The 19,067-nt window shown below is 32.8% G+C and overlaps 1 protein-coding gene across 1 annotated transcript in view; it reads left to right on the plus strand.

The window, feature by feature from the left end:
* Window positions 1–19,067, plus strand: part of LOC105152046 (interleukin-1 receptor accessory protein-like 1) — a 242,216-nt gene that overhangs the window by 184,909 nt on the left and 38,240 nt on the right. The window lies entirely within an intron of this gene.

Raw genomic sequence — 19,067 nt, forward strand, 5'->3', positions numbered from 1 at the left:
TAGCACAAGTGATATCAATCTATGACTAACAAACTTGTATCAAAAGTAGTTATATCACATGAATATTTGAGTAAAAAAATAGTATTTCATCACCCTCGTCCTCTAAAACTAAAGAGTATAGAATGAGAAACTATAGATAATACAAAGATAAAACTGTTAGACTTTAGAGATTTTCAGTAAAAAGCGGATTTGTGAATTATAGATGTATATTGATGTTTCTCTTTCCCTCTCTCGATTTAGTTATTAAAATATTTTATTAAATATATTAAACATACTAAAATAATTCTTAAAAATATTAAAATTGAAAGAAAGATTTATAATAAACTAAAATAATAGAGACTCTGTTTAAAGAGTTATAAAAACCATGTAAAAATAATACACATGTTGAAGTTATTTTTTACACACTTGGATTTGCAGTATAGAAGTCGGAAACATGTCGATGTCTCGATTTAGAATATACAAAATACTAAAGGCAATGATAAAATGCTTGTGCGAAGCAGCGCGCGAACATTCTGATGGCTGTAACGTTTCTTTCTCTTCCCTAGGGACGAGTCGGATCTTCAGAAAGATTCATCTTCTCAAACAACAACAGCGATTTTAAACTGATCCATTTTGTGAAAATTTCTCATGTAGAGTTTTACAATCAACTCAGTACTGGGCCGGTATTGGTCGCCACAATTCAGCTACTGGCTAAATATACTAGATAACAATTTGGGCCCAATACTGACAGATACTAGCCCATTCATTTTAGCCAGTCATTTGCCAGTGATGGCCCAGTACTGGCTGACAGAATTTTGAGCCGTCAGTTGACAATCATAGCGTTGCTTTCGTCGTAACTGCCGACGTCTCTATATGGGTTGATTTTTCTAACTAAAAGGGACTATTTTCACCCGATCTTTTTCGTAAAGAATCTTCTTTTTTTAATAGAACGATTTTCTAAGTGATTCTTTCGCAAAAATCGATTTTCATCGAATCGATCCGGAGATCACATATTCCTATTCTTGCCAAGCTGTGTCGGCCGCTGCATTGTGTCTATCGTCTTGCGCCCGGAAGTTGCTCCATCTCTTCTCTTTCCGTAACTCAATTTTCTCAGCGATGCGACCGTCACGGCGCATCGCCACGGTAAACACGGCGAAACCACCGACTCAACAACACACGACGCCGATGAGGCCCGCCCCGCCGCACCGCGGCACTGACATTACAGCGAAATTACTCCCTCGTAGTTCGTACTCGCCGTAGTTCGGGATACGCGAGCGACGCGTGCGAGAGCGGACGATTTCGCCCTCGAGCGCAATTTTATTCCGCTGGATAATTGGATCCTCGGGGCCGCAGACTCCAAGGCGTCGTCTTCGGTTCTCGGCCTCCCTTCGCACGATCCACGACTATCCCATCATCTCGGCGTTCCCTGGTTTCCTCGCGCGATTCGCCGGAGCCGAGATCGTTGCGAGGAAACCTCGCCAATTCGGAGACTCCGACTTTAATTGTGTTTTGTGCGCATTGACTTCGTTATTTTGACGAAATCTTGCACGCATCTGGGAAGCGTAAATGGATCTAGATACTTTCGAATGATGTTTAGAGATAGTTAGGATAAAGTTTTGAGACAAAAATCAAACGGACGGAAGATTAGAATATTTTGAGAACAATTTTTCTTTTTAAAATACAATAAAACATCGTTTATATTTATCTTTGATGTGTTTGATGTAATAAATACTTAATAAATGATATACGGCTGATCTCTAATGAGTAAGATATTAGAGTATCCTATTTTTTTTTTATAAAACTTTTGAGAAAAATCTTTTTTTTTATTTAAACACTAAACAAATAAAGTGAGAATAATGCATATTAACGTGTGATATTAATTTATTTAAATATTTATTTAAATATAATATTCTGATAATATTTTTTATGATAATTTCTGATAATATTCGGACATTGTAACGACAAAGGATACTTTAAGGGAGAGAGAGATAGAGAGAAAGAAAAAGAAAGAAAGGACAAAATAGAACAGAAAATGATTTATGATTAAGAATTGCATTTTACGTTAATATTATATATTATGTTATATTATTTTTTTTATCATGAAAAAGTATGTATATATAGTCCAAAGCTAGAGATTGGGAAATGAATAAATGAAAAAAATAATACTAATGATACATAAAGTTTAGATCGTCCAACATTGCAAATTTTTTGAAGAGGATCTTTTTCTTAAATAAAACTTCTATTTAGCCTCGATGCGTTAAATATAATAAACAAATAGGACGAGACTGATTTATAATAATTGCTTCTCTGGCACATACGGTATCGCGAAAAATATAAGACCAGGCAGGGGACATGTCTTGTTTTTGGAATCCGCAAGACACAATAAGAATTTGTCGTAACATCCCGCGGCGGTGTGTGTCGGGTAACGTAATGGAATCCCCGAAGTATACGTGTTCGCGAAACGAGGGCATTCGTTTCTCAAGACGAGCGAGGAAGAGAGATACTACCCCGAATTCCCCGAGCGCGAACGAACCGCGGCGCGTCTCTTAATTAGTGGTCGGATTCGCTCTCTGTACATCTCGCCCTTGCGCGCCCGTTGTTCGTGTAAACTAGACTTTACATCAACGGCGAGCCGGTGGTCCACGCCGCGGCACGGGGGAAATTGAGTTAAGCCGGAAGGGTCGAAGGTAGCCTGGGAAAAGGGACAGAGTGAGATTTATCTTAACAATAACCCTTCAGGCGGCGTCGTCGTCGTCGTGCGGGCGTCTTCTAAAAATAAATGCGAAAGGTGTGGAAAGCGGTGAACGCGAAACGGAACTCCGGAGTTTATTATCCCGAGAATAATGAACGTTACGCGAGTTGTTCTTTTTTTGAAAGCCCAGTTTTGAAAAACATGAGTTAAAGTTTCTTTCACAGATTTTTATCTTTTTTTTTTCATTTTCCTTATTTTTCAAGTACAGTCTTGGTCGTAAGTATAAAGCATCCTCAATTTTTATGCATTTTGTTGGAAAAAGTGATAATAAAATTAAAAGAAAAACTAACAAAATAATAAAATTGTTAAAAAAATAAATATTTTTCAACACAACTGCTTGTTAATTTATTTTTCGTTATGGTTAACGTCAATTTGTGGGAGTGATTTTACTTTTGGCCAAGACTGTATATCGTTTGATATTTTTATGAATTAATTAATAGAAGTTTGGTTGTGTTAAAATTGTATAAATGTTTTTACTGAATATGATGCAAGTCCATTTTTAGCAATTTATTTTAAACTGCATATATGTTCTCTCAAACAATAATATTTATATCAAGTAGGTACAATTTGACTTTTTAATAACTTATTGTTATTAATATTTTTTAATTTAAATTTATTAATTTTTTTATTTAATATTGTTATTATTAATATTTTACTGTGATATATACCACAGTAATCATCAAAATATTATGTGTTTAGATTTTATTCTTAAAACAAATGTTTACAAATAAATGATTAAGTTTAGATAATTAATAAATAAAGTTATATTATTTTGTGTTTTACTTTTATTTTCAATTCACCTTGATTTAATCAAGTCGTCTCTCTTTTAACTTTAAACGCTTAAAGGAAAAGGTATAAGAACAAATGTTTGAGATAAAATTACTTGTCTTTTAACGATAAATTAATAAAAAGAGATTGTTTTTATAGATATTCATTTCAAAGTTACTCTCACTTTATTCTTTTAAGGAAGATGGAGGAAGTCTCTTAACATTAATTTAAAGATCTTTGAAATCTAAAGAATTTGAGACGAGGAAAATTAATCGCGTAAGGTAAATGTATCAGTTAGCAGACATGAAATAATTATTAGAAATGACAAATTATTAAATTATAAATATTAAGCTTTTAATGATATGTACGATTTAAATTTGTTACTACATTTTTATGAACAATGAATTTATTTATAGATTCGTACATATCATTAAAAGAATAATATTTAAATTTTTTGTTATTTTGTCTAATAATAGATGTTTATTAATTGTCCATTAATGTTTATTTCGATATGAATTAACTCTAAACTTGATTACTCTTCATTTTTTTCTAATACTTGCAAGAAACGAGTACATTTATCTTACAATAGTTCTCGAGATGTTTATTTAACAGTTTATGTGGTTCATGCTGTATAAAAATTAACGAAACACGGAAATTGTATCTTTTTTTAACTGTTTTATATATATATATATATATATACATATATGTATTCGAAATGCGTTGTAAGTAATGAAAAATTAAAGAATTATGTATAACAGTTTTCAGTGAATTGTAATATTGCAGTATTAAAATTAGAATCCGATTCTAAATTCGGTTTCAACGCTAAATTTGGTTTCAGATTGGATTAAAAATCAAAGTTTCGGTTAGATTTCAGTTTCGGCTGAAATTGGAATAAAGTTTAATGTAGCTGATATTAATCAAATTGTGATAATCATTTAAAATTTATTTAATGTGAAAAATATTTATTTTCCTCTTTATATTATATATACTGAAAAAAATTTACTATACCTTAATAAATATTTTTTTAAATATTTGTAAGTAAATTTTTATTTATAATAAATAAATATGTACTAGATAAAAAAAATGATATTTAAATCAAATTAATGGTTGTTAATCAAATAAATATATGTTAACATTCAGTAAATGTTTATACTTACAAATATTTAAAGAAACATTTATTAAAAGTTTCGATTTCAATCGAAATTGACATATAACCGAATATTTGTTTTCGATTTCGCTCGAAATTAAAAAAGATTATTTCAGTCAAATTCTAATTAAAATGTCTTATCAATTGTATATAAGAAAGAAAATATATACGACGACTAAAATTGAATTTAGTATAAAAAATGTAGTTAACAGAGGGACATACAATTTTCGTAGATATGCCGTTTTTACTCGTTCCACACAAAAACGAGGAATGAAAAATGGAAAATGAGTGTTAAAAGCAGGACGGAAATTTATAAATGAAATGAAAGATTAAAGTTTTTATTTATATTTATATGAGATTTATAATTTACTCTATTTTCCGTTTTCCCGAGTACTTATTTTTGCACACACATCTCTTATATTTCTCGGTTTTACATTATGAGCCAAATCGAAAGCATTTTATCTATTTATTTCTATAGAAATCGTATAGAATCGAGCGACGCGACACGTTCCAGGATTAATTTTGCTCGTTGCGCAAGAGCGAATCGAAATTCCGCGTTCTTGAGAAACTTGACGGAATTGATGACGTCCATTGTCTTGAGATAAGGACTCGAATTAACTTACAAGGAGAGTGAGCACACGTCCGGAAAGTGGAAACGAGGGTGTGTTCGGGAGTGACGGGGCGACTGACGAAGTACAAGAAGGGTTCGAGAATTTCGAGGATTCGTGCGCACAAGAGGTCGGATTATTAAATTTAATTAACATCCGTGAAACGGCGTTCTCTCGATGACGTAAACGTTGAAACAAAGCCGCGTTGGAGAATATGATAAGAATATTGGCGATAAGTACGTTGTTAACAACTTTTTTTTTCGTAATAAATACTTGTATCCTTCATCGGACGAATAAAACGATCGATAGCTTTAGAACGGAAGTGAACAGAATTCGCCATTATTTTCGTAAAGATAATTCCTCGATGGGAAAATACGAATTAGTTTTTGTGTAGTTTCAAAAGGACTTGCTTTTGAAAATCTAAATATGGTGAGTTCTTTTCGTAGATGTCTTCTCTATAAATGCATTAAATAAATTATGTTATGTGTGTGATTGTTTTATTATGAAATAAATTGCTCAAAAAACTTTGAGGGAAGTTTATGCCTTTTATTTTGATTTTCAAGCTGGAAATCAGAATAAAAGTTGGGCTCTTCACGTGTGCTATTTACGTTATTTTATGGAAAATAAACCAGATATTAAAAAATGACGTTCTGATAAATATTTGAATAACAAAAAAGTGGAAAATAAAGCAGATATGAAAAATGAAACAGATATTTGTATTAAAAATGAAAACCTGATAAATATTTCAAGAAGGTTGTACGCGAGTTACAGGTTTTTTATTGATATTTTTATATTCAGGTGGATGAAAAAAGTTAAGTTACCACCTTATTTAATTTATGTTTACGTAAATTTTTTATTGTTTATTAGTGTTATTTACATTGTTTACAGTTTAGAGATCTTACAAGAGAAGAACACACATGAATTTCGCCTAACTAATTATTTCTCACGTTTTATGGACTTTCTACAATAAGCCATTATTTAAGCTTCAAGTCTTAAGTCGTAAGAAATTGACCAATTACAATCGAATGTGAGAAGAATAATCGACTACGATTGGTCAACTTTTTACGACTTAAGACTTAGAGGCTGTAACTCTTAACGACTGTAACTATAACGTTACAATGTCGTTGCGCAACTTTTTTATTATGTACAAAACCTGCACAACGACTCTGTAATGCTACAGTTATTGTTAGGAATTACAGAATAGGTCCCTTGAAGCTTAGTAATGGCTTATTGTAGAAAACTCACTATATTACGATTATGGAAAGTATATACTATATACCTAGGTGGTCCTAAGTTTCGAAACACAACAGATGTAGTAAGCCTTAAGCCATAAGACATCAACCAATCATAAACGATTATTCTCCTCATATTCGACTGTGATTGATCAATATCTTACAGCAATTTAGAGCAGTGTATTCATTCGTTTATTTTAAGAACCATCTAAAGTATGAAATTTTAAGATCCATATTCATAATAGTTTCTTATATGTAAGACTGTCTTAAGTACAATCTCAAGATGTCATCAACCAGAAAGTTGTATCAGCATCTTAAGACATTACTTAAGACATTACTTAAGAAAGGTCTTGAAATAAAAAGAACCGGCCTAATATGGCTTTCTGATTAGTTCATGACATCTTAAGACTTAAGGACTTTATGATCTTAGGATTCAACTGTGAATATCGGTCTTAAAGCTGATACTTATTGTGTTTCGGGACTTAATCGCGCGTTTGACACAGATAGGTATCGCGTTTCTCATGAAGACGAGCAGGCGTATATATCTCACAAGGAAATTTCGGAATTGTCTCCCAAGCCAGTTCTCCAATTAGTAGCCACGTCCGGTATCCCGGATTGTCCTTCTCTCCCTCTCTCTCTCTCTCTCTCTATCTTTCTCTCTCTCGTCACCGGTGTCGTTACGTCGAGGTGCAACGCAGGTAGATGTAACTGGAGACTGGCCGGAGGCAACATTACAACGTTTATGACAGCCGAATGGAGCGACACGCATATGCATGTTGCATGACTGCGCCATATGGAGACAATGTAGCATGATTAAACAGTCACGCGATGTGCAAACTGCAGCCTCCTGTATTCGACAGGACGCAGTTAGTTGCAACCGAAACGACCGGGCTTGCAGCGTCGACCGGCCTGTTTGCGAAACGCAAGCAATCCTGTGTCTTTAAACGCGAGCTTTCCCTATTTACATCAGCGAGCACACAAACGAAAGGAAATTAACATATAATAAAACCGACCGAGTGAGAACGGAAAGAAATTCGAAAGGAACTAAATGCACTAGGCGGAACAAAAAATTTGTTAAAACGGTAATAAAACTTCACTGATTCAGCAAATCTATAGCTGTAATATATGGACGGCCAGTTTTCTACAGAGAAATGTTTTGGTGCGTAATAGCTTAGTAATCATTTATTTTGTTGATATGTAATAAAATCTTTCTTATTTTTTCATCTAAAAATTGTATCGAACACACAAAAATCAAAATTTAGAATAATCAAATTTTGATTAGAACAATACAATTTTTAAACAAAAAGTAAGAAAATTTTGGTCAGTCACACGAAGAAAAATATTTAGCAATACAATAACTTTTTACGAAAATTAATCCGATATATAAATTAACATTTTTAGTAAAACATGCTAGCTAAGATGACTACTATAATGAAGAAAACTTATTACATTAGCATTTTTATTGTAGCAAAAAATTGAATAAATTAGCATACTGATAATTGCTTACAGACATAATTTCTTTCTTAAACCATTAAATCTTTTTAGACATTAAACTCTATATAACTATATACATAGCTTTGCTGAATCAATCTTTTTTTTTTCTGATAGAAGCGAAAGGAATGTAAAAGGATATCGAAGAGGGAAATTTTAATGAGAAAAGAATTATAAAAAAAAATAATTGGATAATAATAAGCAGCGATAAGAATGAACGAAATTTTATTGAACTTTTTCGGAAAAGAAATATTCGAAGATTAGTTTTATACGATTGTAGATAATAATAAAAAAAAATCGTATTCCGGCTTATCTCACGGCTGTCTTACTACTCGTTCATCTTCTTCAATCGGAACAGAGGAAAATTCTCCCGAGAGTTAGGCTGATTGCTAATTTGTCCCCCGATTTAATCGCGTCGTCAGTTAGCGAGGCGAGAAAGGCAAGTATTTACATTTTCCTCCGGCGATTACGGCGGATGTGACGTCACAGCGATCCGCCCGTGCAAAAAGGATTATTCGCGTGAGATAATGAATCGCAGTTCTTCGGTTGATGAAATCGTTTCACTATTAAAGTCCTCTCTCCACCCTACATCCCGAATTAAAAGCGGATTGAGACAGCAGACCGTTTTGTGCGAATGGATTTTAAATACTTTGGGATTCTTGCGTCTACAAATTGCATAATATTTTTGCAATGTAAATCTTATTTAAAAATATGATATTATTTATTATAATATAAGTTTTAAACGCTTTTAATTATTATTTAATAATTCAAACAAAAGTATGTAAACAAAAGTATGTAAAAATCGAGAAATTTGTAGAGAATATTAAAATTGCAGGAATATTGAGTGATGAATATTTTAAAGTCTTGATGATGACTCGAATCAGTCCTGAAAAAGTGCAACAATTGATGAACGTCGTGAATAAATGATTTGACAATTATCAGATGTAAAGGCCTGTCTAAATAATGTAGAATTGAAAAACTGCATATTCGATATGTACATCTATGAATGTCTTTAAATGTCGGCCATTAAAAACTGTTGATTATACTGAACAATAAATTTTGATCAACATTTTGTTTCTGAACAAGTAATAGATGTTTTTTTGTAGGATTTTTTAACAAAAATATTTTTTTAAATGATTTTAACAAATTCCATTATTCTTTAATTGTTACAAATTCAGTTTTGAATTTTTTATATAAGAAAATTCATCATATAGTATATAACTAAAGAATTTAAATATTTTTTACAAAATATGAAAATAAATGTGATGATACATAAAAATATAAATATTTTTTTAAATAAAATGTTTTCTAACAACTAAAAATATATGTAAAAGAATTATTATTCAAGTGTTGAGAAAAAGCTTTGTAAATTAATGTTATTAAAAAAGTAATTCGAAGATCTAAGAATTCAGAAAATTCTAATAATTCTCTTTGCAAAGAGTGTAATAGAAATAAAATTTAATAACTCGAAAATTTAATGGACTCAAAGATACTCATAAACGCATCCCACAATTGGAAAGTTTTCTTCGTACGACTGATGTCGGGACCGAAGAATTTGATGAGCGGACGCGCGTGTTGAAAGGGAGGCCCAGTTTCCTTCGAGCAAACGCTCGGTGACAAGGTAGGAGAGCCAAGCTAACAAAAAAGGACGAAAGAAAGTAAATCGCCGAGTTCCCGTCGTTTCAATTGACATCCCGCCAGTCTATTCTGCGAAAGCGTTTTCGCCCCGCCGTTGGGCCCCGTTGGGCCCCGTCGGGACCCCGCCGGGCCCCGCCGACGACGATGATGCGGCAGGGAGCCCTCGGCTGCGCCACGCCTCCGGGGCCCGTCGATTAGCCTTTTTTGCGGAGTCTCACCGCGTCGCGCATTATACACGTAATAACAGCGGGACAAACTCGCGGTCAGGTGAGGCCCCGATTGAGAAAGAGAAAGACGGAGAAGCGAAAAGAGGAAAAGAGAGGAAAAGAGAAACGGCGAGACGGATTATTTCGCGTCGCGGGGGGACGAGCACGAGCTCTCGCGAGTCTCCACCGAGGGCATCAGGCTCGGATTACAGTTCGTCTTTGTGACTTCCCAATTCTCGAGTTCTCATGTCTAGCGAAACTTCTCGTTATCTCTTCAGACCTGATTTTATTAAATAGAATCGTGTTACAAAAATTTTTTTTTTAATTTAATTTATACACTCTAAATCTCTTGCAGTGAAATCTCACTCCAAAGAAGTGAAAATGTAATCGCCTTCACTTCTTGGAAAAAAGTGACAATTTTCATTCTTTTTAGAGTGAACTTTCACTTCAAAAGAGTGAAATCTCACTTTTTCTGAAGTGAGATTTTACTCCTTTTGAAGAGAAAATCAAAAGAAAAACAAAATGATGATTTTTGGTTACAAAATTTGACTGTTTATTGACGTTAAGAATCAAAATAAAATCATTTTGTTTTTTGTTCCTTTTATGTGTTCCTTAGGCACCTCTATGCTCGATATCGAATGTATATTCTCTTTATTGTTCCAATTATAATCGATTCTCTCGGGAAAAATATATTCGCGCATCGAAAACTCGGGGGAATTCCCGGTTCATGGTTTTGCGGAAACGATCGCAAGTTAATCCCAAGCCACGGCGTAATTCAATTATAATGCCACGGTTTCTGTTGACGCATGCATAATAATGTCAACAAGTACCATAAGTATCTTTCTCCGGGCCGTTTCTGACATTCCCCCGAGCGATCCATTCCTGCACCGATGACGACGACGACGATGACGACGATGACGACGACGACAACGACGACGAGGGCGACGAAGGGAATGGAGCTCCGCGCGAGGCAAGAAACTCCACGGGTATCTTCTCGTCTGTTTCTGCGGTCTCTCCTCGAGGTCCGTCATTACTCTAATGATACCCTCGTGTCTCTTCCCTCGCGTTCCCTCCCGCCCTTCCTTTTGATCGCTCCTTTTTCGTGGGCCGCGCCGGATGGCGCGCCGCCATTTTTAAGTGGTCGGCTGGGTTGCTTTACCAGCGCAAGGGTTACCAGGTAATAGCGATCGGCATGTTTGCGAACGACTCCACGATCTTGCGAGAAAGGAGAAAGGGAGGGGAGGGAAAGAGAGAACTCCCCGAGATGCGATGCGACGAAGGGATAATGCCGAAGGGATAATGCAGTCGGCTCATTAAATGAAACCGTCAAGATGATGCAGCGCGAGTCTTTCGACAATCAGCGATCCTTTTCGAGATCAAAGAAGATTTTACTTACTTACACGTCGTAAATCGTGATGGCGCTCAATTACCCATTTGCATCTGGAGAACGGATAAGGGATATTTCAAGTTTGCACGCGATATTAATGGGTTAAGCTAAATTCAAATTAAATTTGATAAAAAGATACGCAGTTTTTTTTTTAAGCGAATAAGAGTAGATTTATTTTAAAAATGAATGTAAAAATAAATAAAATCCGTTTTATTCTGGAAACTTTGCATTCCGAGACTTTTCTGGAATCTTGAGGAGAATCGAAAGGAATAACTGAATTGCTTGTTTGAAATATGAAAAGTGAAAAAGTGAAAGTTGCCCATTGACTTCTGCGTCGATTCTCCTTTCCACTTTTATTGAATCAGCAAATCTACAATCGTAATATATATTCCACAGGACAGCCAGTTTTCTATTAAAATAGCAGAGTTGAATAAAATTTCTTTGTTAAACCATCTTTTTAGTTATAAATATTGAATTCGCGCAGCAAGTATAAGTTATATTTTTCCTGAATCATACAATCTATTTTTTTCCGCGAATTTAAGATATTGATAAGATAATATTGAAATTTTTAAATAGAAAAATTGAATAAATTTGATAAAAGATAAGTCATTTCAGCAAGTAAAAATTACATGTATATATCTATTATCTATTTTGAGATATATGAAGACAAGTTCAAAAAATAAATTAGAAAAATGGAATATACATTTGAAGATCTTTCTCTTTAAGCTTTCAAAAGTCTTTTTCCGTCCTTTAAAATAGACATCTAGTACGTTATTTTTACGTGACAATTTTTTGCGACTTTTTGCATTTTTTTTTCGCGAAATCACAGGAAACGAGTCTGAATGGTTTTCCAACTCACTTCGCTTCGATCACGCAATTCTTCGACGGTGGGAAGAAAACTGCTGACGCACTTTCGACGCTGTTCCTTATGCTTTCAAAGTGCGAGAGGGAGAGAAGGAGAGAAAGTGAGAAAGATCGAGAAAGAGAGAGGCGTGAGACGCGGTGAAAAGTCCGAGAAATGTCGTCTGGCGCGACATCGATCTCTCGAAAGGTCGGAAAAACGCAGTCGTGTGTTCGCGTCGGCGAAAGTGTCACATAATGAAACCTTATGAGCGTAAATGCCGTCTGCATTCGCGAGATGTGAAGTCTGAAAAATTTGCCGAATCGTCGCGGAGGGACACCGAATGGATATATGGGGTGTCTTGGACATCCACGTGGATCGCAGCTTGAATTTAGAGTCCAATTTTTCTGAGACAATAGAGACTCAAAATGATTTTCCTTATTTTCGATATCTGAGATATCATTAGGACGTTACGTTTGGTTTTGCAAATCGCATCCATAATCAATCTATCCTGTGTTCACTGAATTAAGTAAACAAGGATAGAATAATTGCGGATGCCTCCGATTTGCAATACCAAACGCAGCTAGAATTATAAGGATGTATGGGTCACGTCTTGAAACATTGCCGAATATATAAAAATTTTATAAGTTTTTCTATTATTCTATTGTATTATGTTTCAGTATCTGTGAAAAATTCAAACAGTTTTTTTATTAGTTTAAAAGTTAGTTAATTTTTGATTAGTTTTCTTACAAAAAATTGCGTTTTGTAATAATTATTTGCAAATTTGGTCATAGAATTATGAATTAAATCTAATTCTTTTATATATACTAATAAAAGTATAATAAATATTCGTGTAAAAGTTTATTTATGAATAATACTTACTCATTTCAAAGTTATTTACCCAAAACTGCAGCAAAATATGGTCATACCGCTGCATAAAGTCATTATAAGCTAAATTATTTATTGTTTTGTTTTTCGTAGTTGATTTCGGAACGTGTTTATGGCAAAAATTTTTTAACTTATTAGCTAAAATCAGATAATATTTAGCTAACGTTAGCTTTTTTAGCCAAACAAGATATAGAGCATGGACTGTGCAATCCGTGTGTACAATTGGTCGATAAAAATGAGAGATAGAATGCGAAATGAAACTGAACGGTTATTATCTATCTTTTTCTATTCTACTATTACTTTAATGTTGTTAAAAAGAGGGAGAGAGGAGAGAGAGAGAGAAATCGTTTTCACGCTTTCTCTCTTTTATTTTTCGACCAATGTTAACCATATTAGATGCTATTTAGATTATTTTACTGAATCCATACTGTATGTCTTTGTTTGATTAATATTTTTAGCTGATATTGTACAGCCAAAGCATCCTTAAACTTTACTAAGAAAAACAGTTTCGTAATAATAAGTTTAAGTGTAATAAGCCATAATAATATTATCAAAGATTAAAATTTAAATAAAATTTAATTTAAAATGCTTAAGAGATAATTTTATTTTATATGAAGATAAAGTAGAAATTAAATTCATTCAAATTTAATACGAAAATAAATTTTCTTCATATTTACAAATTTTACTTGTTTCACGATTTGATTTCTAAAATTTCTATATTCGAGAGAACGAACAATTTTTGAATCATCCTCTATATGTATACCTTCATTGAGATATTCACCCATTCAAGCTCGCAGAAAAGAATCGAAAAATTCGACAAGCTGACTACTCGGAGAAATTTCGATCAAAAGCGTGAAAAATCGAGACTCATGTCCTCCTTCCTTGAATATGTAGGTAGTTTGCTTTTATTTGCCGACAATTTTTGATTTTATACATAGTAAATGTATATGTAGCGTGTTTTAGAGAAATGCGATTATATATATGATAGTAGTTGTGAAATACATATTTTTATTTCGCAGGGACACTATTGTTAAGTTAAGCAGAAATATCTTTTTCTGATTTCTTTTGGCAAATATTTTTAACAGTAATATTCCCGATTTAAATATCGCATTTTTGGGAAAGCTGAAATAAATCAGGATAATCGTCGAGAAATGTTCTCTTTCACATTGGATCGGCAAACACGATACGCTCGATCCGTATAAATTGATATTAATCGCTTCGCGGGCTGTTGGCCAATCAATCGTCATCGAATTATTGATAGTATTCCGATAATAAGATGTGGCGTTTACGCGATGTCATTGATGATTAAATTTATTGTTAAATCGCCATTGTGTAATTTATTGAACTAATCGCTGTCACCGAGAAAATTTATGTGTCTTCTCGCTAGAAATTTACGTCCCCGCGGGAATTTTTTGGCGACTTTCTCGATACGTGGAATTATCTTAATTTCAATGCTTAGTAAATTTATGGAAGAAAAGAAATTGACAAATACTAAATGATTTTTAAGCGTTAAAATATGAACATTCGATAGCAGATTTATTATAAAACAGTTTAAAGAAGTTGTTCTTCTCGTTAGTAATTTAATCTTGTTTTTTTATTTCAAAGTATTTTATGACAAAATGTGTGCGATTGAATTTTTATACACCGATAAAACGATTTTAAACGATAAAATATCTAAAAATTAGTTAGACATAGATTTGAAAATAATTTTGTTAGACCATCAAATAATTTTATATAGGACGTCCTGATTAACTGGAATGTTAAAACTTTTTATAACATAACTACTTATACATGTTCTACAATTTCTACATAATTATTTTTATATTCCAATAAAATTATTATGTTTATTAAAATTATTATTAAAAAGCGTTATCAATATATAATTATTTTCAGATCTGTATTTACAAGGAAAGAACGATTTTACTGAAATATCTAAAACTTTAGCTAGACATAGATTTAAAAATAATTTTGTTGGACTATCTAAATAATACATTGTTAAATATCAAAGAAATAAGATAAGCCAATCTTGAATTAAATAACATTTTATTATTTTTGACTTTCAGTGTACTAAAATCAATATCAATCTATTTCTGTGGTTTCAAAATAAACAGCACTCATATTAATGTATGCTCTTAGTAAATAATTAATTTAATTTAATTCCAATTTAATATAGGTTGAATTAAATTGTTTAATTTCGTCGTTTTAGTTTAATTAATGACATATATTGATTAGGAGTAGTGACGACCTATAGATATAATTAAGAATAACTCAAATTATCAAAAATAATTTGACATTATAAATTTAACGGTGTGAAATTTGAAGCATAATGAGCAATACCGCAAAAAATCTTGAAATTCTAGTTACCAATTTGAGTGTCCTATAATTATTTTCAAATCTGTATCTAGTTAAATTTTTAGATACTTCAACAAAATCATTCTTTCTGTATGCTATTGGCATATGTACTACATTTTATATATTTACTATTAGATTATAGAAATATAAAAAATAAATATTAATGTTCTTAATAATTGATTGTGAGAACAACATAACTGAAAAAAGAAAAGCACATAAGAGTCGAATATGGTATTTTATGCTCCAAATAATTTTTTAATTTATACTATAAATATAAATATAATTATAAGTAAAAATCGTTTATACGGTTGAAATTATAAAGGTAGATAGTAGAGAATTAAATCATTTCACATATATTTTGAAGAAGACTCGAATGAAGTCGAAACATAAATGACTTTCACTGTTGATTACATTTATTTTTATGTTATAAATTAATTTTAAAACAGAAAAATTTCAGATTATTCCTCTTTTATTTTTATCAAGTTCTATCTCCTTTATGCCTTCCCTTATACCTATGTAGTACGATGTTGCGCGTATACGAGAAAAGTAATTATATTATAAACTAATTGTTTAGCGAAGTTGCGCTCGATTCTTATTTTTCTTTTTCAGAAATACAAACACCAGAGACCTTCCATTTTAAATACTTTATTGCAATAGCAGAGATTGGCGAGTTACTATCTCACGAAATTTTATTTCACGCTTTAAATTCAGATCTCGATATTTGGGAAACTGGATATTTGTAAAGTTTATTTTTACTATACGTTTCTCCGCGAATCATAATACGGACGAGAACTCGATAGGAAACCGATAAGTATTTTTTGTCAAAATTTCATCGAGGGGAGAATGCACTGTGAGTCGGAGCGACGAAATCGCGTTTCATGGCTGGACGGCCCGGCCTTTTCGCGGCTCGGCAAGCAACACAGGCAATGCCGTTTTCTCGTCGATAACGATAAACTTCTCTTAGAAACGGCCTCGAAGAAATTGTGGAACTCGCCACAAACTCCGAGTTATCCCTGCGAGACGAATCGAGAATAATCGAGAAAGGAACGACAGTTCGAATTGCAGTTATATCAAGTTTTTGGAAAGACGTGACTAAAATCGTTTTACAGCCACTTGCAATTTGTACGTAATTTAAGATCAGTCAAAGACAGTTTAAGAGTCTTGGCGTAACTCGAGGAAGAGACTAATTTGTCTAATTAATGTGATTTACAATCCTTTTCCCAATAAGAGGATAACGTTGCAGGAACGAGAACTTTTAAGGAAACCTAGAAATACGAAAACACAGATGACTGAAATGTATCCTGATAGCAAATAAAAAAGTAGAAATTAACTTAATTAACGCTTATAAATCTAATCTAAATAATGTAACAAAAAATAATCCAGCTCATTCAATTTTTATCTAATACCATTACGAATTGTCTAAATAAATTTCGCATTTGCGAAATACAATACAGTTGCTGCTGTAAAATCCAAAATTCTCAAAACAAAATGATGAGTCGACGTGAAGTGTTTCTCATTTTTCGCGAATTAAAGAAGAGACGTCTTTAGAGATGGAAATTTCAGATTTTCCTCTTACATTTTTATCAGGCAGTTCTATCTCCTTTACGTCTCCCCTTATACATAGTACGATCTTGCGCTTATACGAGAGAAAGTAATTATTTGGTTTTCATCTCGCGCTCGTACTAGCGTCAACAGTCGTGCATCCTCGCGCAGTTACTCTCGTCAAAGTACTCGCGAGCTCTTTGCCCAGGGATAAAGTACCGTTCGTCTTCTCGGGACACCCCGTTACAAATTTCGGTCATAAAGCTCCGCTCGTCTACTAACCCCGTGCCGGTTGTTGGTAGGAGTCGCACGTAATATCGATAACTCATCACCGACCGATCGGTTAAGAACCCCTCGGTAGTAATATGCACTCCACCCCAAGGAAAATGATTAATGACACGAGTTTATGGGCCTCGCACCCGAGATACCGCTATGGGCTGAGCACCAGAAATTTGTAGCTGCTGCCAAACTTGTCCTGTCTACTTCATCACGCAAACCGCCGGGATGATCCTTATTTATCAAGGAGAAGGTCTCGATCGAGTTGCTCGACGAGGAGGAAGATTCGATCGGCGACGGTCGTAAATTGACCGAACTCTGATTGAATTCTGACGAGGGGAAAGAATAAATTTGCAAAAATTAAGAGTAATTTAATAAATAATGAATACAGAGTAATAATATTTCAATAAGTAGCGCGTTTATAAAAAGACTAAATTAAAAGGAAAAAAGATGTTCAATTTGAATCGAATAGGAATATTTAATTGAAATTTAATAATTGGAATATAATTAATACAAACTTGCAATAAAATATCTAGATATTGTTCAATGATTGAAGAGAAATAATTTTACCTCAAACTATGTATGTATAAAAATTGTGTATAATGATATTACAATCTATAAAAAAAATTGATAAATTAAAAAGCAGCGGCATTTAATATATAATAACATATGAAACGATGATAATAATGTGATAATAATATACTAATAATAGTTTAATAAATATCACATTTAAAATGAGTAAAATTACATTAGAAAATAGAAAAGAGTTAAATTTGTTTTCAACAGGAACATAATTGAAAGAACTGACCCAAGCTTACAATTAGATGATAGATCTCTCTAGATAAATTTAGTGAGTGATTGAAAATAAAAATAATTTTATCGCGAATGATAACATAAATCATAACATTTACTTACAGTAAATAAATAAAAAATGATAGTTTAATCAAATAGTTCTTATCTTTCTGTATCAAATATAAATATATACTTACAATTTAGTAAATATTTAGCTGTTTAAATAAATATTTATTAAAATTTAGTACATTTTTTCTATTAGTTTATACTGAGAAAAATTCTAAATATTTAGAAGCAAATATTACTTGTTTTCCTCGATATTTATTGATCGCAAAAAAATTTTCTGTGTGATAAAACGACTTATATCTCTGTGAAATTAAAATATATCTTATTAATTGTAAAAAAAATAAAATATAGTTTATTTGCTATAAATAAAATTTTATTTCGCTGTATTTAAATAAGGATTTATTTCAGTAAAATAAATACTCCACAAATAAATCTTTTTCTCAATGTATACAGAAAATCTGCGTAATAATATAACAACCCGTATGTTAATAATGGATTATTATCGCATGTTCTCGTTGTGTTTCTGTCATGAATTATTTTAGAAACCGGATTTCAAGATCCATTAAATCGTAAAAATCATCCTCTTACATCTCCAAAAGGAGAAATTAAATGTAAGCTAATTTTGAATCGTTACATGTTTTGACAGTGTAAAGAGGTGCTAGAGAAATCGATCCTTATTATTATAATCACATATATTTTCCGCGACATCCCAGGCATGAGACTGATACGTTAAATGGCCCGTGATCCCGCAGGAAAGACATGAATAATAATGCGACAGCGAATTATTGCCGGCAAACGTGACACGCGATGATGTCTATAATCACCGGTCGATTGGTCACCACCGTTTGATAACGAGAGTGGAATAATCGCCAGGAACAATTAGCAGCGCGTGCGCAGGTTTAATCTTTTCAAGGTCATTCCGGGGGAGGATCGTATTGACCCAATTTGAAACGAAATTACGAGGTACTTAAATTTTAATATCAAATCGTCGAACGAAGGATTGCATGCTTCGTAAACTGATGGAACGGATGATTTAGGCGGATTTAAGAAAAATACGTAATGTTAGAGTTTATAAATTTACGCGCTGCTATATATTTATCGA

The sequence above is a fragment of the Acromyrmex echinatior genome, chromosome 17 (assembly GCF_024713525.1).
Source record: "Acromyrmex echinatior isolate Ae372 chromosome 17, ASM2471352v2, whole genome shotgun sequence".
In the NCBI taxonomy this organism is placed as follows: domain Eukaryota; kingdom Metazoa; phylum Arthropoda; class Insecta; order Hymenoptera; family Formicidae; genus Acromyrmex; species Acromyrmex echinatior.